This window comes from Acipenser ruthenus, chromosome 27 (genome assembly GCF_902713425.1).
Source record: "Acipenser ruthenus chromosome 27, fAciRut3.2 maternal haplotype, whole genome shotgun sequence".
NCBI lineage: Eukaryota > Metazoa > Chordata > Actinopteri > Acipenseriformes > Acipenseridae > Acipenser > Acipenser ruthenus.
The window spans coordinates 3891114-3914480 of record NC_081215.1 but is presented as its reverse complement, the minus strand read 5'-3'; the positions used below and the strand labels follow the sequence as shown (position 1 = coordinate 3914480).

General features: G+C 36.1%; 1 protein-coding gene across 6 annotated transcripts in view; it reads right to left on the bottom strand.

Moving 5' to 3' along the window:
- LOC117432113 (arginine-glutamic acid dipeptide repeats protein-like) overlaps nt 1-22882 on the bottom strand; it is a 131979-nt gene extending 109097 nt beyond the window's left edge. For 2 of the 6 annotated variants that reach the window (XM_059002398.1, XM_059002403.1), the window contains exons 1-3: nt 22678-22882; nt 15657-15776; nt 2320-2396 (exon numbers count right to left, since the gene is read on the bottom strand). The gene's annotated coding sequence lies outside the window, so the exon portion shown is untranslated. Of the gene's footprint in view, nt 1-2319; nt 2397-15656; nt 15777-21859; nt 21968-22677 lie in introns of those variants that run through there. The other 4 variants (XM_059002399.1, XM_059002400.1, XM_059002402.1 and 1 more) reach the window with 4 other exon arrangements.
- Nucleotides 22883-23367: the final 485 nt, after the last annotated feature.

The following is a 23367-nucleotide window of genomic DNA, read 5'->3' as shown; positions in this document are numbered from 1 at the left end:
ACCAACATCTGCTTTAACTGTACTATCCTTCTTATGTTTTCATCTCAACCGCCACAGCAACTGTTTATTAAGTAACGTAGACACAGCACACAGTGCAAGTATTGTTCTAGATATCTGCATGTACATTCCTGTTAAAAAGGAAAACATTACATAGCGCAATGACAGTCTAAATGGCAGGGAGTACATGTTTTGGTACCTGTATTTTTGTGGCTAACTTGCTTGGGTAAACAATGCCTCATTTCAACTGAGAGAATCTGCTGCTGTTTGTCCCAGCCTGTCCTCATTTGCTGGAAACACTGAAAAGCCCAGTCTTCAAGTTTCCTCTAAGTAGCTGGTGACTGATATGAAACAGCAAGAGCAACAAAGCTGCACATTTAAGGGCCCACTCACTGTGCTCAGTTTATTTCAGTGGGGTTTGGATCATTTCAAATATGAATGCTTCAAAGAACTAATTCCTCTACACAGTTCAGTTTCTGACAGGCAATGCTTTTGTTTATTTATTTTGAATTGCACACTTTAAACCAAACCCAAACACAAGTAGAACTGATTTAAAAAGTATGGTGATATATAGCTTCGAAACGGCATTTTAAAAAAGGGACCTTGCACATCCTCCACCTGCTTGTATAATATAAGCAGCTGGTGCACTGGAACTGTACAAATGTTAGACAATGGCCAATTAAATGAATTACGAACTCTAGACACGATCTCAAAGGATGGTGTATATAATATCTGAACTATATTCTTCAGTATACCCAAGCCATAAAATATCCATACCCTTCAAAAAGGTGAATTAAATCGGTTGACAGCAGGATCTCACACCGTTTTAGTTATTTAAACTACAGTACTTTACCTCTCAGTTCAGTTTGTTCTCAAAATACATTAATGTTTTAATGTCACTCTAACTTCACTCTAACTTAAAAACACAACAATGCAGCATGCACACAGATGTTTATATTTGAAATGGTAACATTGGATCGCCAACACCAGCTGCTCAATTCCTGTTACACTTGCTCTCTCAAAATAGTTTTTTCTTTGATGATCGAACCACCACAGGCAGAAGGAAACTGACAGGTCTGTCCTGACCATGCCATGAGATCGAAATCAGAACAAAAAGCATTGCTTTTTCCTTTATTACATTGCACATGTATAGTCCACTTGTGAAATCAAAGCAACCATCAATATTGAGTGAAGGTAATGTTTCTCCATTAAGAGGGGGGAAGTAAACAAAAACAGCCCCCCCCCCATTTTTTATTTGTTGGTTTGTTTCAAAATTGTATTTGACAATTAGGGCCATCTTGGATTTTTTTTTTTAGATAATTGATTTTAAGTATAGCATACAAAAACAACAAGCGACAATCTTAATTATAAAAAAACACTAAAGTTTTTTATAAAGAATCTGGTAAAACAGCAAATAGCACACTTAACAGTACTGCTAACAATCAGACACAAAGCCTTCAGTATTTTTTAATGAAGCACGTTTGCAATCATACAGTGCTTTATAGTCTAGACCAAACTTGCAATCAATTAGCCAAATCAGAAGGATGTTCCGACACACTTCTCTAGTAATTTCTTCATAACCTTCAAGTATCACGATTTAGTCAAAAGGTTTGCAGCCTGTTCTCATAATACCTCTTAGTAAAGCTTGTTCTACTGTCTAATCCTGGCTGCTCAATTTATACAGGAAACAGCAGGGTGGAAAATCTGCTCAAGATTTGCTAACAGGATTACCACCTAATGAGAACCACCATGTACAATATTTAGAAAGAAAAGCAGATATGTAGGGACTCTCTGAAGGGCGTTCCTAAGTTTCAACTGGTAATTCATCCCTAAAGCAGCAATAGGGGACTTCCCTTCACCTGCTCTCACTCATACTGGCAAACTAAAACGGTTAGCAACATCAATTTCAAAACTAGTATCACTGCTTAGCCTTAGCAAGTGCATGTTTAATATGGATTCATGGGAATATTGCTAAAACTACAATAACCATGACAGATTCAACAAAGCACCTTCATTTTCTTTATAAATGGATAAGAAAGAGGTTAAGAACAGTTTAAAAAGTGTTTGGACTTTATGAAAGAAGATTGTAATAAAAACAGAAACCCCAACACAAACTACTGTAAACATTTAAGGGTGTTAAATACTATATGAAAAGAATCCTGCAAGTCTCAGACTTGGGAGACAGGGGTTTACATAATAGAATCACATCTACATGAGAGGGAGCTGTGACAGAGAAGAGGGTTAGGAGAAAAGCATCTGTGGCTAATACAGCAGATAAGAGAAAAGGATCTCTTTCCTTCTGCTGCCTACACATTAACTAACCTTGACTGCATTCAATTCTGAGTGCTCCAGTACCGTCCTCCAATACCGTATTGAGCACTGAAACAGAGCTTCAAATTCTGAAGAGAAAAAAAAAATTAAATAAATAAATAAATAAATAAATAAATAGCAAAATTAGGAAAATACAAAAAAAAAACATGACTTAAAAGCTCTAGAACGTGCCCATTTTAATTTAATTACTAAAATTAGTTGTACTGTTTCGGATTGTTCAATTTGCATGCGACTGCTTTGCTCTATAAATAAAATAATTTAATACAAGGCAACACAATAAACTATTGTCAGCTTAAAATCTAAAAATATGCTGGAACTGCCATTTAGGATGAGATTTAAAGCTGGTCTTCATCACAAAACTAAAATCAGTGGTAGAACACTGAGGCGCATTGTTATGACATTTCCACAGGTCTAGTGATTGTGCTGAAAATACATTTTAAAGAGATATTTATACTGCCCTCTACAGCATACTGGCAAACTGTTCAGAGCTACAGACCTCAGCAATCAAAACACTGTGACAGTTGAATGCCTTGCAGCATCAGTTCAATACTAATGCGCTGATTTAAAATTCATTTACAGACTGAAACGATTCAAAACCATTTAAAAACCTGTACTGCCAAAATGAAAAAAATAAAACAGAAAAAAACATTTCAACCGTTCTTCTTACAACAAATACAAATCATAGGGGGAGATCACACAAGTTACTCCAATGTATTTGCGACAGCATTTAAAAGTAGAAATGTATTGGAAAAACAGATTAATATGCATCAATAGACTTTAGCCGAATGCATCTTGTAAAATGACGAGACACAATTTAAGGCATTCAGGGTATACAGTATAAAGATTCCCTTGTTAAGTGTGACCAGTACCTAAAAATGAATGAAAATGTAAAAATAACTAATGTCAAGTATTAAAGCATTTTTACAACATTTTACCACATTTATTTATTTTTTTTAAACTCACAATAAAATAAATTTACAAATATTCTCACAACCACAATATTTTTTCAAAACTTCTACATCTTCAAAATTCCAACACAGGATTACATATGTTATACAAGATATCCTATTCATCTGTAGGTTCATTAGGACGGAGAGTTACATTTCTCACAAAATTAAAGTTAAAAGGTTGTAAGTCTACGGATCAGCTCAATGTATTAAACTATAGATGTTCCCCCCCCCCCCCCCCCCAAGCAGCATTGTTTTGTAAAACATAAAAAAAAGGCTGCTAGTCTTGACTATCATATTGCAGTCTTCCACTAGTAATTAATAACCTGAAGTCATACATCTATTTTTAAACAGTTACATCTACCTATGAAAGGTAGATTATGACTGTGCTTGTTCTTTTTTTACACTGTATAGCAGAGCTGTCAAGCGGAAGTCTCTTAGCCAGACACGGCTCACTGAGCCCTGCAATACGGCTCTCTTGATTTGAGAGGTGAAATATCCCATTTAAGGCTGTTGATTTGAAAAGTTGTGTTTTGTAGACGGTGCAACTAAACTAATGTGTTAAGCAAAGAAATACTGGCAGTGTCTAGTTTGGGGGGGGAGAAGAAAAAAAAAAACATGTTCATGCATTTCTTTGCTATTATTTAGTAAACTAAATCTATATGAAAAAAAAGGTTACCTTCAAAGGGTCTGAAATGCTTACATTTTATTCAGTTTGTGATTTCTTGCTCTCAAAAGGCTGGACAACTCGTATAGGATTTTTAAAATGATATACTGCTTCCCTATACTGTTAGCATTTAGAGGGAAAAAACAATAGTCCAGGTGTACCCTACTTGTAAGTCACTCCAACACCCTGGTGTTAAAGATGTGTACTTTGTTGCAGTTTCATAGTTATTATCATGCAATCTAGACAGAATCTACTCCAACAAACTGTCACCATACACAGTGACAACTAACCCACCGTGACAACCAAAGCTAAACTGCAAGGCTCTCACCCAGCAGGCTCCCAAGGACTTTGCTGATGTCTGCAGGATTTACAAAGAAATCGACAACAATAATAAACATGCTTGGTGTCCTAGTTTATTACCAAAATGAATAAAAAACTAGCACTTTGCAATTTACTGTAGTTTGCTCGATTCAGTGCACTCATAAATTGCTACAATTAAAATATTGTAAATTCATCCCTTCCTATATCAGTTTAATATTTAGGCATTTGTAAACTGCAAATATGCACACAGCCCTATGCACAGGTACTGTAGCAGCAGGAAACTGAATGGGCTGTGTGGGATTTGTATTGCGGAACTGTGTTTCGGTTCAGTAAATATGATACATTAGTACAAATTAATCTGCCTACTTTTGTAAAATCCTGCTTTGATTTCTATTGCTTAAAAAAAAAAATACTTTGCAAGAAGCATCTAAACAGAGACTGAGCCAGGAAACCGCTTCAGAAAAACAAAATCATATACTTGCTGTCTGTCAGATAAAACAAAACAATTACACATATAAAAGTAACTGCAGTTACTGCGTTGGCTTGATAAGTGAACTCAGCCAACTGAAGAATTGCTTTCTGTTGGATCCAACTGAATGTATTCTTGTTTGCTCAAAAGAATGTGTGAACTGTTAGCCATAATTGGAGTCACATTAAAAAGGACATATTATTCAATGACTAATATAGGACAATACGTAGCCTTTGGCTTGACCTAAAGCAGAAATAATACAACCAAAAGTTGTATATTAAATTATATTTAACCGTTGAAATAAAAATAACTGGACTTTCAATGGCTCAAGAAGGACCCAATTTGACATCATGGTAATACAGTATAAGGCAACTGTATAATGCAGAGTGAACACAATGTTGCATTGTCCTCTTCCAGAAACATCAATTCCATTCTCGAGATGAAGCCGGATCTCTTTCAACCTAAAGTGAAAAAGCAGGCTTTGCTTCTACTTATCTTATCCTGCTCTCCACAGAGCATAAAAACAAGATCACAGCGTGTGCATTTGATACTGTAAACATGTTAGAGCTGCACCTACAGTACAGGTCCGCATTGTGTCAAGTAGCAGTTACACATATTATGGAATGTGATTAACAATCTTTTTCTGTCTGCAGTGTTTACTGAGAGGATTGCATTGCGTTCTCATCGAATCAGCACTGCTGCCAACACTGATTACTAACAAGCTGCTATTCGTTTCCCTTAAGATAGCGGCATTACAAATATCACCTTACAAGCCACATGAATTAAGTTAACCTTAGCATCCAACAGTACTCTGCTCCAGAAAATAAAAAACATGCCAGTCGCTTATGATTTAAGTGCCTCAGGAGGTGGTAAGACATTACTATAACAAAAGGCCATTCTCGAGATCATGTAAAAAACTTATATCAGAATGTTGTTGGAGGAACGGCACTACTGCGTAAACATTGTTAATTGATACTATAGTTAATACAAACAGTATTTTTCCACATTTTCAAAACACCGCAATTGCTTAGGATCAGCACATTTAATAGCATGTTACTATGTTTTGTCTGGTTCAAAATTACCACATTTAAACAATATGCTCCCTTTAAGGCAGTTTACAAAACTCCAGCAGTACATCTGACAAAGGTGTTGGGGGTAGTTCCGGCTCACCAGCCTCTCTTTGTAAATCTACTGTAGGATCATATTAAAGGGTTTGATTTTACTACAAACAATAAAAAAAAAAAAGTTTACATGGTGTAGGAGAGTTAGCAATGTGCTACTACAGTAAATATTAACCAAGAAATAAAACCCTTCTAATGGAGTGCTTTCAAGTTTTTGATTATTTATCAGTAGATAAAGGAGTTGGCTCTCCACACACATTCATTTTCAATGCACATTCCAAAGATTAATGCAAAAATAGAAAGCATGCCATACTTACATTCAAATGATACAGTGTATTTTTTTAAAGCATAAGGAATGATGGAAGACAGGAGGTGGCAGAAATTGTAGAATTAACATAATGTAGGCCTAACTTCTACGATTTTTATTAAAAACAAAATTGCTGTTTTTTTCCCCCCTTTATATAGTATTTTCAAAAGAAACCACAACTCAAAATGACTCAAGTCTGAATATGAAATCGTCTATTTTATATGAAAAGATAGAACAGGGTAATGTACTAGTATGATATCTGCTTTATGTGAAAAAGATCTCCATTTGTATGGGTAATATTTAACATTGAGAAACACTATACACGATAAATAATGCACTGAATCTGTAACAAATTAGTTTGCATCATGATGCTGTAGTCATGGCCATGCACAATGGGATCTCATCCAAACTAGAAATCATATGACACATGCTTGCAGATCAAAAAAAGGATGGCACTAGGAAATACAATATACGAGCATAAGAGTAATTTGTCCCCAGGGCAACAAGACAGGGCCAACATTTGCCCTGTGTTACTGGTTTTGAAATATTCAGCTCCATCAAATGATTTACTAAATACTGTAGAAAGGGATTCACACCTTTAGAGATTGTTTAAATTCCCTCCTCAAGGGGATTATTTGGTAATTGTATTCAATGTATATTTAAAAAGGACTCATTTTAATACAAGAGACCACCCCAAGTACTGTAGAAGCGAATCAGCATGTGACAGAATTCACCATGCGTAGTTTATAAAGCCTAAAGCAGTGAGCTGTTACAGTAGTTGACTACAAAATGGGCTGAAGCGCAGAATTTTTACATGGGCATGACTGAGAGTGCCCAAATTGTCAGAGCATCTGTATCCCAGACTGCAAATGCAACCGGAAGACAATAAATCAAGAACCTTGTCAACGAAAGGCAACCACTCAGAAGATAACTACTGATCCATCTCTGTGCTGTCGGAAGAGACAGATAGACTGCAGAGTATTGCAACATCTGAAAGGAGGCAATCAATATGCACAATAACCCAGACACTCAATACAGGGAATGAGCAAGCTGTATTGACCAGTATCTAGGCTGGAAGGACTTTCCCCAGGTATCACGGTTGAGATCACTTACTAATAAAGAAGCCACACCCTGTAAGGACTCATGAGTTTTGCTGGTCTATCATCTGAACTAGTTCAAGCCTGTTGTATTACAGACACAATACCATTATTAGAAGGCTATTTTCATTGCCAAGTTCACAAGCTAGCACAGCTGATTGCTCTGTACTTGTACACTGAGCAACACAACGATTGCTGATTCGCTATTTACAAAAAACACAATTCTCTCATTTCCCTTTCTGAAATGCACAGGGCTCACTTACAGATTAATTTTTATAACATCTGGACAGTGTATCAGAGAAGAAAAATACCAGAACTCCCCAATTAAAACTAAACTAAAACAGCATATTGAATATCTACAAAACAAGTTTGTGAACCCAACCTGTGTTGTTATCAATAACAAGCAGATCTGTAGTTATGCTGTAATCTAATTTCAAAGCCCAATTTGGTACACAGCTAGCAAAAGTTTACAAATGATATGTTCACTTAATTAAAGGATATACCACATCCTGACTAAGTATAATTGGACAGTAAGCAGGCATGCATGCATGCAGCCTATGTATACTCCCAGTGCTACGTCAAGCAAATCAATAGATCCATCTTCTCCCTGAAACAAACGGGAACAATCAAAACCCAGCTCTTACAGTTAAAGCATGCGCTCTGAGCCCAAGGCAACCCTCCTGACAGTTTTAAATTCCAACTGTATCTTGTCCTTTTCTCCAGTGATCTCTAGTATTTGAAAGACATCAGCACCTTCCCTGCACTGACTGCCGACACCTAATCTCTTCTTCTCCTAAGAGAGTTCTCAATTGAAGCTGAGCAAGAACATAGCCTGGATCAGACAACACACTGCTTCCTCCGGTTAGCAGTCAGGCTATCAGTGCTGTGTTACAATAAGGGGCGGAACTTTAATTAAAGGTGGGGGGAAGGTTAAAAAGGAACATGCACTTTATAAACAGGTAAACCGTGACCTATTGGAAAGCCTCACATAAAAAAAGAGAATTATTTTAAGATATTGAAATGTAGAGCAACAGAATACTATAGTTACCGTGTATAGTGTAAGAGCGAGCTATTGATCTGACCCAGTTATGCTACAATTGATACTGCCTGTACACCAAACGCATGTTCGATACACTGCATGTGGAATTAGGGCTTTAGACACTACATTTTAAATTCTTACAGCTTAATTCATCAGTGCTCCCATACTAATGTTAGTTTTATTTCAAAGTTAATGGGATTTTGGCTTAATACACAACAGCTGACTTCCAGAGCTCAGAGTGCATATGATAAAATGAAAAGGTAGTTGACAATATTCTCAGTTAAGCTTGAAATTTGATTTGATATACAGTGCATGAATATTTTATGAAATGCAAACAAACAAACAAACGTTTGATTTTGACAAAAACGACTGATAAATTCTTCATTTTAAAATCAAAACAAACAACTCAGCAAATTACCTTTTGTTGGAAGAATCTTAACAGGAACGCCGAACACTCCATGGTAATGAACATCTGTATGGCGTTTAGGTAACAATAAATACATCTTATTAGCATTCATTTGAATATTTTAGTATAATTTCTAGTACATGACAACTTGACCATACCAGCTTGTCATAAGAAATACATTTTAATTTTAGCTGCAGGGTTTGTTTTTTTCCCCCATTTGTTCACAAAGACTGAAAGGTAACAGTCTGATAGTTTTAACCTTTCCCCCCCGCCATGCATTTTATAAAAATAATCAATACAAGCCTGCAGCTCCAGCTATTTAAATAGTGGGTGTCAAATTCCATTTCGGTAGGCAGGAACACCAGAACTGCCTACTTGCTTCCTCCTTTGTGTATAATACTGTATATAAAAAACAAGAATCAGAAAAACCCTAAATTCATATACTGCAGGTGCAGCAATTCCTTTTTTAGAATCAGCAGAATATACCCTTTATTTTAAAGCGATTCTGTCTACAGCAGGGTTGGCTCAGTGTTACTCCAGATCAGCTGGCTGTCTGCAAGCCTTCCACAGTAACCATCTCCAATGTATAGTTTTAATAAATACAATAAAAAAGGGAAAGCATGTGTTTGTGCAATGGGTCCAATGTCAGTCCTGTTGCGAATTCACAGATACTGCACTCCCACCCCCTGTGTCAAGTGCTTTGAGCTGACTACAACATAAACACAGATGTTGTGCACGAAACTCTAGGACAGTGTTTTATCTCCTATGACAGCTCAGGCAATGTAGGAATCAAATATACAGTACAGGAAGCAAGTATTTCTTTTAACAAACTGTCAGGGAAAGATAGTATAAAAAGAACTGCTTGCAAGCGGAGGACATATTGATGGGTACAGAATCCTTCAGGCATTAGCCAGCATTATGCAGCTCACGGGAGCTTAGGGATCGGTATTATTGCAGCTACCAGTATCCGTCAAAGCCAATTACTCTTGGGAATTCCGAGGGCGGGGAGCACTGGGCTTCACGTACACTTTCTGTAGCCGTCCAAGGCTGTAACACTAGATCTTTGGGTATCTGTCAAAGCCAATTATTTAAATGTTTTCCTAATGCCAGGATAAACCTGATCAGTGTGTAATAAAGCTATTTTACCAAATCGTACATTAACAAAAAGATCATCATAACAATCGTAGCGCAGGCACCGGCACGTCTCATTGCCTTTCGGCTCAGCAATGCAGTTACCAAATTTGCCAAATCGGATTTATCGAAATGGCCTTTTAGTAGACATTTCCAAAGGTAAAAAGCTTGAGAAAAATATTTGGGACATACAATAGAGACAGCAACAATAGCCCTGGTTTGGAAAGAAACCTTTTGCACTCACTGTATGTGCTACAATAACAATACAAAAAGTGCTGCAGGCTTGAGAGAGGCTTGAAACATACCATGTTTGGAAAAGCCTTATATGGAGGTGAAATATAATATACAATGTAATAAATACTATGTGGTGATTATTTCTGCAAAAATGGCAGATTACCGTTTCAGACTGTGATCGTGAAAGAATAATCTTGTAGAATTACTCATGTCATTCAATAGGGCTGCTGGTTGAGCTGAAATGTGGTAATCTTCGGTTTTGTAAGAACGTGTTCCTGCCCCCAATACATAAGCAGGCACAATCTTCATTAATTTAACACACTCATTATGCAGGCTAATATTCATAATAGTGAAAGACATATTTACAAAGACATAAAAAGGACTTGTAACGGCATAACAAAGAGAGACTGGGGACTCAAATAAAATGGCTTTGCAAATAGAACATAAAAACATAGAAGCACCATTTTAATATATTCTTAGTAAAAACAGCTGATTGAAAGAGCTACAGAAAAGCCTGTTAAATGGCCATTTTTATTCCTCATGTCAACCTCTGTTCTTTATCCATTAGGAGAATTATGTACATATCTTGTTTTAATACCTTAATATAGCTAAATGAATGTGGATCAATACTATTTGAATTTTTGGAAGGTCTGTTTATGAAATGCAGTCATCCTTCATTAAAAATGCAAGCTGCGTTTCAGTGCGAGGGTAGCGTAAATGATTCATAGTTTGATATCTCTCCCGTATAATCTCCTCCTCATGGGAGCCTCCATTGGACGCTTCGTCACACTACTCAAGCTGCTAGTATTAAAACACGCTTCCCTGTGATAAGGAGAAACACAGACAGCACCAAAAAGAGAAAAGAACACTCACTCAAATCATACTTCTTAACCTTAACAGTTTAACAGCTAGCAGAATGCATTCTCTCAAGCCCATGTCAAATTAAAGCTGCATAATGAAGGCAGCTCTGTCACGCTCTGACACTACAGGTGTACGTTAAAACAATGTGCTAATTGACGGGATCAAAACCTAGACAATTTAGCGTAAACCGAAAAGAACTGCATTCCAATTGCCCATTACATTTTGGAATATGGGAGTCAAACTGTACACTAAATTTTATAACCTTTTAAATATAATTTTACACGGTTGCGTTTGTTTTACTGACTCCTTTCTGGAACATTTCTGAAATATTCCAAATGCTTTTCCTCCCTCCCATAAGCCATACAGTACATACTGTGTACAGAAAGATTTTTTAACATAGTAATGAATAGTGATTTGTGTTAAAGGTCACACTTTAAAGAAATAAAATCAGAGAGGTCAAATATCATTACCTTGTGTAAGCAAATAGTCATGTACAATATTCAAGAGGGCATTATCCTACATTTGACATATAATTGTCGTCATTAATTCTTTTGAAGCAGGTTCATGGCCACCAATGATCCTGATTGTAGGGAAATAGTACTTTACATCTCAAATCCAGCCATAATGACCAAACCACTTCCTCGGCTTTTACTGCATTCATTAATATTAAATGGCACTTTCTTTTTTTAAATGTCTTGATAATGATACTATTGCAACAAAGTTTGTTCATCAACAACAACAACAACAACAACAACAAAAAATCAGTCTAAAATTGTCATTTCTATATAAACAATTAAAAAAAAAATTAAAAATCGGCAGATGTAATAAAATTCCCTAATCTATTCGGCTTCGGAGTTGCCTCTTTACAGAATAAAAAATTAAAAATCACATTCAATATTCTCTCATTACTTTGAGTAATGAATATTTTTTCTGACACCTAATCAAGATGAAGATGTATATTTTGCACAGATAAATCTTTGCCTGTTTGCCATGTTAAAATAAATGAGACAGGGAAAAGAACTTAGCTGCAACACCATACAGTATATCAGCACCTTTTAGACTACCCTCTGTTCTTGTAGGAATACGTCTGCTCCAGGCATCAATATATGACAGAGTTATCTCTCTTTAGCATTGACAGAACTGACAGAATATTTTACAGTACAGTTTTGCAGTGTGTTGGTGATCATTCGCCCCTATTTCCCACCAGATTCATTACAACAGCATTACCAAGTCAAATCAGGTAATTCTGCAGTGCGAACTGAAACACACTGCACATCTATTTAACCAGGGTTAATTCAGAGAGGAATTCTCTTTCAAACTGAGGGTCTCTGAGGCCATTCAAACGCAAAGCGAAGAATAGATTTGCTTTAAAGACCATGTTTTGTTTTAAATATTTTCTTCTTATGGATTTTGTTCTTACTTTAAAGTCTAATTTCATTCTTTCATGTTCTTTATTTTTTTTTTTATCACCGAGGTCTGCTGTTACAACAATAGCTTTTATGCTTTCATGTGTCAGGGTGAATTAAACCACAGCTGTCATGTTTTCAATTTATCACTTGTCGGTTCAGACAGTACATCTTGCTTTATTTTCTTCCCCCTCACTTTGCAATGAGCATATCCACTTCATATCCACTATCATTTGCTTTTTATCACCCTGATCTAAAATAAAATCATTCAAAAAGGTTTATGGGCTTATTTAAACAGAGATATGCATGCCCCGTATCTATTTCACTGTAGAAAGTGGATGGCACTAATGTATACAGCTATCTATATATGGCAAGAAAAAAACTCTTCACAAATAAACAGTATAACAAATGAAAGGTCGGAAAAAGGCAAAAAATGTAAATGTAAAAAAATGCAATGATCGATTAAATAAAACATTTACAGTAATAAAAGTCATTGTCTATTACCATTCTCTTTACATACATACATGACTGCAACTGAAGTATCAATTTGTTGCATAAATATTTGTTAATTATAACCAAATAAAGACATGCTTTCAAACCAAGGTCAAGCCTAGTAAAACAACCCCAGTAGCCACTGGGCACCCTCTGCCATTACTTACTTCTCTAGCCACACACCCAACCACAAGCTTGTTAAATTATGTACAAATTAATGGCAACTGTCAGTCAGTGGGGGTTTAAGTGTCTCATTTTACATTAAGACAGGAAAACTCTAATAGTCTGTTTCAAGCAGGCCAAATCCTTGAGGAGGGTTATTTATTATTACTATTAAGGAATGTAAGAACAATCTGTGTATTTAATACAGTGCTTTCTCATTGTTACACAATTCAATAATGCACAGCACACTGTACTGTTTAGGGATCTTCACTAAGTCACTGCGCTCAGTAATTTTGGGCATTCAATCAGACAGCAAAAGTACTAAGAGAGCACAGAATTTAACTTGTATATGTTAATCTAATTTTCATTATATATATATATATATATATATATATATATATATATATATATATATATATATATATATATATATATATATATATATATATATATATATATATATATATATATATATATATAACACACACACACACTGTATTTATACACACACACACACCTTTTGCATGAATACCCGACCAAGGTCAAAACAATAACTATGCCCCGAATCCCACTGACAAAAGGTTCTCAGCTCAGGATGACTGATCTGTATGAAAAGGCAGTGTATAAAACATGATGTCCTGAAGTACAGGCTGGTGCGTGGAGCTTTTGGAGGCAGAGAGTGAGAGTAAGTGCAAACAGTAATCTACATACAGCAGGCTGTTGGGTACAGACTAGCTGGGCTAGACCTTTTGGTGTTTTCATGTTACTGTACAGTACTTGGTTTACAGTTGAACACACCCGCTAATCACCAGCCTTAAAAAAAAAAAAAAAAGACTTTGTTTTTATAATAGCAGTTTGTAAAGTGCAGAGAAACCATAAATCACAGTCCCTTCCAGTTGCACTTCTGTACAGAATGCTTCTATTTTGAAGAGCAGGGGAGTTAACATAGGTGTGTTTAAGCTAAATTTGAATAAAGCTTTATAAAAATGTACCTCCTGTATACAATTTCTGGTCACAGGCTATTTTCATCCATAACTGTATAACACCCAATGGTAAGATATGTACTGTAGTAATATTAAAAGAAACAAGTAAAATGATTTGGGAAACATTTAGTCTTTTTTCATTTCTAATTTCACTAAACCAGACTGCGTGTCAATAGATGTAACCTCTAGGAGTGTCTAAATAAATAATTCCAAAAGCACCCTTTCAGAAATCCGGTCCTGCCAGTGCCACTACCTCTTCATTGCAACTTCCATTTCAAAATAAAGAAACACAATACTAGGGCTTTCAGAGCTCCGGTCCGAGGTCCCAGAATGGAAGGAATAATACTTGTCCTCATCTGAAGAGGCTACTGGAAAATAGTACTTTAATGTGCTTAGCCAGGCCATTTCCCAAAGCAATGTTAATTACATTTGTTTATTAAAAAATCAATTCTTAGCACATTCATTCTCAAATAACACATGATTTATTTTACGCGTCTGTAATGCCTGACACTGGTAGTAAGTGATTGCTATTTATGATGAAATTACAGTATGCAGGGCTAAAGAAAAATAACCAAATAGCCATTTCACACGGGACAGAGCTATCAATAACAGCATACTGAACAAGAAGGCCTGTCAGATACATCAGACTCTGGGGGTGAGGATAAAATAATTAAAATATAAAATAAAACAAAAAACCTTGAAATGACAGCAGGGTTTTAAAGAAAGAATATACAACCCAGAAAGGTCTATACAAAACCTAATCTCAAATCAATAGAAAGCACTATGCTACCAAGATTACATTGTGAATTAGAAGCACACCACTTTACATTAGACTTTGATAGCCATCATAAAGGTTATCCATTCTCATAAATGATTTAATGCATCAAACTGGTACAGTAGAAGCATCCAGGCCTATATAATGATTTGTATTAGTTACAGTAGCTGCATTTTTAGAGAACAAAATAGAAAAAAAAACAGGGAGCTTATTTTTATTTGATACAGCCCCCAATACAAACAAAATATATTTATGTGGTAATAAAATCTCCCCAGTGAAAAGTAAATATGAATCCATGGGTTCATAAGGTTCTACAGTTCTGAAATATATAAAAACTATTTTAATTCTGCATTGGGCACTGCAGCTTTTAAACTAATTTATACTCCCTAAAGAAACTCTGTAGATCTACAAAAAAAACTTGAGTTTATCTATGATTAATGAGTGCTCTCAGTGTGGTCTTGTTAAAAGGTTAGTATTTTAAAATGAAATATAATACCTAGAAAGTTAAGGACAATTTACTAAAGCAATTTCCAAAGCATTTGTCGCAATCAATTTCACAACACCGCTTGCTCTAAAGAGGTTACCACGTCTCCTGGTTTAAGATGGATATCAGTAGTGATTTTCTCCAATTGCAGGTCAAATTTACTAATGTGAAAAAGTCACACCACTGAAAGAAATAGGCTATTTCAAATCTAACAACTCAGCTTTCTAATTTTTCTTCAACAGTACACCGGAGTTATTTAGTATTAGTTCTATTACACGAAGACATTAAGGTTCCGCATGTTTAGATTAACAGTAATCTTCCTGTTTTCTTCCCACATAAATAATTGTAACAAACACAAACTGACATAAATAATACATTACAAAATTCAGTCCAACATTGAGCAATATTTCAGTTTTAACCGGTCACCTCCAGGGTCCTTGGGATCCTCAGCCTGACATTTCTTCTGTTGATGAATTCAGCTCCTTGGCACAATGTCATCAACGCCACAGACTCAGCTCCGTTCCAACCAGGCCTTGTCCATCTGCCCTTTTTGGATCAGAAATAAGGTTTGGCAACTCGTTAAAATATTAAAGCGTTTTTCCTATCCTTGTCTAAAAATCAGTTCCCATAAAAAATAAAAATAAAACAAAGAATAGAAAAATCACCACCGCCGTTTAAGAGCAGTGGTGTGTAACACAAATATAAAAGGCATGTCAAAGTTATTCACAATTACATTTAAAAATACAGTCCTTGTGATGTGTACACTCCCTTTTTAAAGGGGATGTGCATTAATCAGCACAGTGTAAAGTATGACTCAGTCTCAACATCTATTGTAATGTTTAAACACGGATCAGAAATAATGCTTGAAATGTTAATGTTTGCTGAACCTATTGCTCGTCAGTGTGAATAAACGGAGTAAATGCTTCAACCATTTTCAAGTGAGTAAAGCCTTCCATTTTGCTGCACCCTGTTGAAAAACCTAGCTCTAATATATTACATGCTTGGGTAAACTTTGTAAACTGCAAATGCATTTCCATCAAAGGCTACAGACACTACAGAAAGCATAACCAATTAAAGTGGATTCAAATCAGCACTCCAAACAGAAACCTGAGATTGCTTAGCTTCTAAAATGTCTTTAATTAGAAGAACAGCTCTCTCTTTATAGAGCACTGGCTGGGTTATGGTTTTACAGACAATGATAAATAAAAGTACTTCAAATTTACAGTCAATTGGAGGGAAATACACTTGCTGTTGTAAACTCCAAGGATCATCTTGTGTGATTCCTGCCAGAGAAATATATTTATGATGAATTGACCTTCGTTCAGGGCATCATTATTTTGAAGCTCATTTTTCAACCCAGGTTAATCTGCAGTCATACAGTAAACCCTAAAGCCTCTATTAATACAAGCCTAAAGCCTATTAATATAAGCCTCCAGTCGTCGTCTTTGCAAGGGTGGAAAACAATACAGTGCTTTCCACAACCACTCCTTACATCCACACTAGCATTGGCAAAATTAGTCATAATTAAACAGAACAAGGGCATGCAAGGACAACATATGAAAAGTGTACTGTTGCAATCTTTCTCTGCAATGCAATGTACTGTATCCAACAGCAACAAAATGCAGAAAACAAACAACGTTAGAGTGCTTCAGAAAACCTGAATTACTGTATATTAAACAGTTAAGAGTCTGCTCCAATACATAGGCATCCTATTAATGTTCAGAACAATCCAAAAAAGCTCAAATAATAGAGGACAAAGAAATGGACATTACCTTCCAAATATGAGTTAGTACAACTTCCATTTGATTTGAAAGCACAGGGCTTTAACATACAAACTGCTGTGCCTTGTTCACCAAACGTGCCACTGACGGTTCATTTGTGTTTTGGAAACGGGGCATCAAGTTCAGATGAAAGCAGATAAGAATCTCGGTACTGTGCTACTGTGGTGTTCTTGCAGTGAAATACAGTACAGTAAAACGTGTGTGAAACAAACTGTAACCATTACTTAAAGAGTCTGTTTAGAAGAGCCCCTATAGTCCTAAAGAGTTGTCCATTTGTGATACATCAATGTTACAGGTGGAGTCAGGTCACAAACTGAAACACTTCCTCTGGGAGCAACACATATGTAAAAACCAGCTATAATATATATACACACACACACACAAACACAAACAAACACATACATTTCCCAGTCCACACAAATTTAGAAGTATTAATTTAGTGGATGTTCTTTGTCTGGTACAGAACCAATCAATCAACTAACAACAAAACACTGGCTTTAGATGAATACGCCATCCTAATGTTTAAAATATGGTACAGTAACTAGATACAACAGGCACTCTCAGTATTAAAAGGTTGGTACAAAAATGTCACAAATCAAGTTGTAAGTAGTACTTGGGGCAATAGGTTGTGCAATATTAAAGGAGTCATAAAAACAGCTTACAGCAACCGCAGAAGATATTTAATAAAGCACTGGGATGCGTTTTGGATTTTATGTGCACTGCTCTGTTATCTTAGTCATGAATCAACTCAGACCTGCATAGTTGTGCTCCAACCAGCTCTTTCCTTTGAAACCAGGTGAATGTGAGTTATGATTGTTAAAATCACAGTTACAGTTCTGTTTTTCAGATAGTTTCCCTTTCCTTTACTCAGAAAACATTTGCTGTTCTTGATGGTGAAATAATTCCCCTCCCTTACGCCATTTCTCCATGGGCAAACTATTTTAGTAGTGCAATTAAAGCAGGCATACGGTTAGAACAAAACATCAGCTTGTTAATAGTTTTCATAACAACCAAAATAATCCCATGGCACTTCAGTTTCCCAGCATCTGCTTTTGTTTTGCTTTAAAATTACAAATGTTCTCTTCCAATCCCACAAGTTGACTCCCAAGCATGATTTCTTCTGATCTCAACTGACATCCTGTAGCAATCTAGTAAAATTCTTCAGTTAATTTGAAAGCACTGCTGGCACACATCTCCCACCATCTTTTATAAGTATGTCAGGACATGCCTTATACTAAAAGAACCAGTCAATGACCAATAAACACAAGCGCTTCTGGAAAGAAGATTTGAACGTACACGTGCATTATATTCTGTGCACTTTACACAGGATGTTATAAAATGTTAGCCTTCATAGGGCAGTAGACAGCTTCCCCACATGGCTACAGTAACTCTACCCTGAAAAGAGCTCCAATGCTTGACTACAGATCAGCCCTTCTCCGTTTCATTACATCCAAGCCTCCAGACAGTTATAATTGTAAAACAAGACCAGATTCTGTTCAACACTCCAGAGGTCAATATGGCCTTTAAAAAGAGATCAGGAAGCTTCAGTCCGAGAGTCCAAAACAACGTTCAGTTTTTTTTTTTCAACCAAGTCTTCATTTATTCATGGAGTTCTAATGCACAGCACTTAAAAACACAAATTATAATGCACTCCTGTCAGGCAATAGGTTTTTAAATAAATACGTTCAAAGGGCTTGTTTGGAGCAAAAACAGACTGTAGCCTTAGGTTATCTCTGCAAATTAACTACAAACATGACTTGCCTAATTTATTTCTTACACATCTGAATGCATCATGAAATTGACACTACCAGACTGTTGGTGGCTAATTGCTCAAATGAACTACCAAATGCAGTAGCAGGCTATGCTGTGCAAAATACAGTGTTACTTTTACTCTGCCCTATTGAACAAACTTTGATTTTATTTAATTAATTGTTTTGATATTGAAATGTGCTAGAGTATCTGGTGAGGATTTTACTGTTCTGGGGAGAAACTATATGACAAGAGCCCTCTAGCACCAACTAGTGGCTGTTCATCAGCATTCCATGCAACTTCCTCTGTGGCTACAGCAGCTCCTCCTTTTAGCTGCTAATGAGGGGCAGAGGTCAACAGCACATACTGTATACATACAGATTTGTGAATGTGAGTAGGTTTTGTGGATAGAAAACAAACACAGCAGAAATCTTTGATAGAGTGAGCAGTCAAAGAATATCATTACAGTAGGTAAGGTTACAGAAAACATTTTTTCTGATTGTACAAGACCATACAATAGCATTATCATCCCACAGTTTACATGTGATCATCATGACACAGCTGTTAGTTATAATGTCACATGATAAGTAGGCAACTGACCTCCACAGGCCCAATTCATCTAGTACACCGTGCGTGCTCTATTATTTGGTTCAGACTTACTTCAATTCTTACAATTTGTCTTAATTAAAATGAATGAAACAAGAGAGTTCTCTTTTCCTTTTTTATTTACACGAGGTATATAATTCTCTCCTATCTTCACTGTACATGCAACTACTGTATATAACTAATTGAATTACTGCAGTAGAATAAACGTCTAGACTGGAACGGTCGTCTACAGATCCGGTCTCTGCTTCCCATTGTTGGAGCTTGCAGTTAATAAACATTGCCATTTGATGATCTTTCAATATCCCAATTTCCTGGTGTTTCTCTCTCTCTTTGAACTCTATATACATAAATTAGGCTGTCCTTAACACAGCAACAATAAGCAAATATTGATTTGTCCAACTACTGGTAATGTAGAAACATGTGTACCAGTTATTGTGAATAAAAACAAAAGATATTGACCAACCAACTTGTCACATTTTCCAGGGTTTTGAATGTTGAAGAATCGTGTGCTCCCTATTACCACGATTACATTTTAAATAAATGACACCCCTCAATTCCATGTCCCTTCCATTCAAGTTACCTTCTTAAAAACCTTGGCTGTTGATTGCAGCTATGACACCGCCTCACCATGCACACCACAGATCCAAGACTAGTAAATATGTTGCAAAATTTTTTTAAATAAGTTTGTTTTTTCCAGAAAACATTGGCAAATACAGTACGAGTTAAACTAACCACTCACACCTTTTGGATTAGTGGTTAAGTTTCTGTTTGTTTCAAATGATAGATCATGCAGGTTCAACACAGTTTCCCCAAACAGTTACTTAAAACCTATTATTTGCCTTTAGGAAAGCCAATCTTCGACAATGTCAACCTTGTCTAGAAAATCATATTCACAGTACAATAAACTATTACAATTTCATGTACATACAATATGCCGCAGCAAAGACAGAACCACCAGCGTTTCATGATTTATTAAAAGGTAAACAGATGCTTACTCAAATTATAAGAGAGTTGTTTGTAAAACACATTGGAACTGATGTCTTAGCACACAGAAGGTGCTATTACATGCATTACTATAGTAGCACCAACCATAAAGCAGAACAATGAAAGCTATTGAAGCACAGCAAAACTTGTTAATGGATTACGATGACAGCATCAAGCCACCTACTGCATACATTATTCCAGCTGCAACATATTTCATACTAGAAAGATCTGTTTGAATGCAATAATAGTGCAAGCAGAAAGATCACACACACACACCTTGTAATTCTTTAATTGTACAATTAAACATGTGCTTTAGTATCCTACTTTCTAAATCAGCTACTACAGCCAATGATTTGGCCTCCCAAGTTTGCAGGAGTTGATGGATAGTGTGTAAAACCGATTTCCAAACCTTGTGCTCAGCGGTATTGCACTAACAGTGGGAATCCACTAAGTGCCAAAGAATGAGTTGAAAAATGTATTTAAAATAAGAACTAGCCTACGTTATTGGCTCAAAAGACAGACCAGATTGGCTTTGGGGTTAAAGCATCAACATTTATAGCTTTAAAAGGTTCCTATATATCTACGTTGAGAAAACAGCACTAATAAAGCAAGGTATTGGTTTGCATGAACTGTGCTTGGAATCTTTGAGAAAGCACATGTTAACAGCAGGTGGTTATTTTCAATGCATTCAGTGAATGCAACAAATAATACAATGCATTCTACCCAAAGAGACGCAACAAAGTAGTTTGAAGTTAAGTAAAACATCTGCTGTTAGTCATAGCCTGATTTGTGCTGTAGACTTTTCAGTGGGTGTACTTTAGAATTAATGGTTACTAAAATGCCAAAGCCAATCATCATGATAATTCTGCATTGCTAGTGCATACAGGATTTCTTTACATGAATTAAAAAACAATTACAGGTTATTTATTACACCTTTTCACGTTTAGTTGTCAAATTTCAGTAGTGCCAAACCATACCCCTGCATTACTTTAACTTGATAAACAGTCCAAGCAAATACCAGACCCACTTCAGCCTGTCATAAAATCAAAGTGAATTTCCACACTAAAGATTCTAGGTACATCCCAAATTCCATCTGTTATAAATCTGTGAGAAGACAAACGCATTATTACACAAAATAATCACTCAAACCCTGGCACTTTATGTTAATTTCCAAGTAACAATTCTAAGAGGCTACCAGCAAGATTATTATTAGTAGTTTTCAAAAAAAAAAAATTAAATTCTCAGTCTATAGTAAAACCTAATGTACTTTTGCAAGCGTACCTTGCTCTTTTATGAAATACAATGCTAAAAATGAATAAGATAATATCCTTAAGCACGAACAATACACACCGCATTTTAAGAATCTCTTATGCAAATAACACAAACCACAATGTCAAATGGCAACCGCGATTAAGCATGTGAGTGAGGTGAAAGGGAGTGCAAGTAGCCACTCACACAGCAAGACATAATGCACAAACATTTAATGTTTGACTCGTGAGATGTATTTACCGCACTCCTTTCGAATTCACAACACCTTTCTCATATTTCAAGTTGAAGAAAATCTGTTCACGTCTTAGCAATGTGTTTACGGTGGAGAACAATGAACGACTGATCTCTGTGTGATCTAACAATGGTCATTAACACATTAATAGTATCTTGCTCATCAGGATGGTTCTACAGACAGACCAATTAAAAGTGTCAGTTTATAGATAGATCTTAATTTCATATTTTATGATATTGGAGAGGTAAAGTAAAACAAGTGTCCACTAGACTTTTTGTTTGTTGTTGTTTCCGACTGTCCGACAATGTGCTATAGTAGAAAGGTAGGACGTAAATTATTATCATTCTGAATAACTGGAGGCTGTAAAAATTGTTAACTAAAACAGCAAATATGCCTAATATCACGCTAGCATCACGACACAAACAGCAAACAGTCAGTTTAGTATGGCTTCGGTTTCTTTAAAACAATGTTGCGTCTTGCTAGTGTTGTGGTTATTAAAAACAAATAACAATTCTCCCAAAATAACCATTTTTTTAAATCCCACACAGTTCCAGTCGGTTATCGGATTGATTCCATAACCGTAACGTCCAAATTGTGTATTGATTTTCTTTAACATTTTGAATTAATATGTCTTCAAATTGTAACAAAGAGTTTACCAGCACCGTCTGCAACAATCTTATAACAACATACCCATTAATTACAGCAGTCGATTTCTTAAATCCCTTGACTTTCGCTCGTGGCGACCACGTTCTAATTAATTGAGCCGTTAATTTTAAATACCGAAAACACTTGTCAAGAGGAAAAGGTTGATAACTGAACGACTTACCTTTTTTTTTCTTGTTCTACAACATCAGTGTTTTGGTTTGAGAGCTGACTGCAACGGAAAGACAATTAGTAGCAGGGAAGTGTGTAGAGGTTTTATGAACTTAAAGCTAATGCTTTTGGCGTACAGTGTTTTTTTTTGTCGTTAATGTTTACGAATCAAAACGTAGTGTGTGTAAATAGCAATGCTGTAAAAAAAAAAATTTTTTCCTGTTCAAAGAGAAAGCTGCCTCTTTCCTGCTAAGGAATAGTGTATCAGAGGAGGTTCAACCCACCTCCTAGTATCGGGCCATCAGATTGGTCGTTAGGGTGGTCTGGCTGAGATAACAGCCAATTAGGGGCAGGCATGTAGTGATTTAAAAGAGAGAGTGTGTGAAAAAAACAACTAAACTGGAATACAAAACACATTATTGATTGAATATTATAGAAGATGTGGTTACAGAAACCGTGCGTGATTTAATAATACCCGACGCTGACTAGCTTGTGATGCGAAAGACAACGCGGGATACTGTTAAGACTCCGGGCTCCAAGGAACCAGAGCGTAGTAAAAAAAAGGAGCTCATTTATGTCAGTTCTGTGTGAGGGAAAAAAAAATCTTCAGCTTAATAATGGCCACCCTTGGGAGTGAGTGATGTGTGAGAAAAGTGGACCGTGCTCGCGTATTCTCCGAGAGAATTTTACCATTTTAATACAA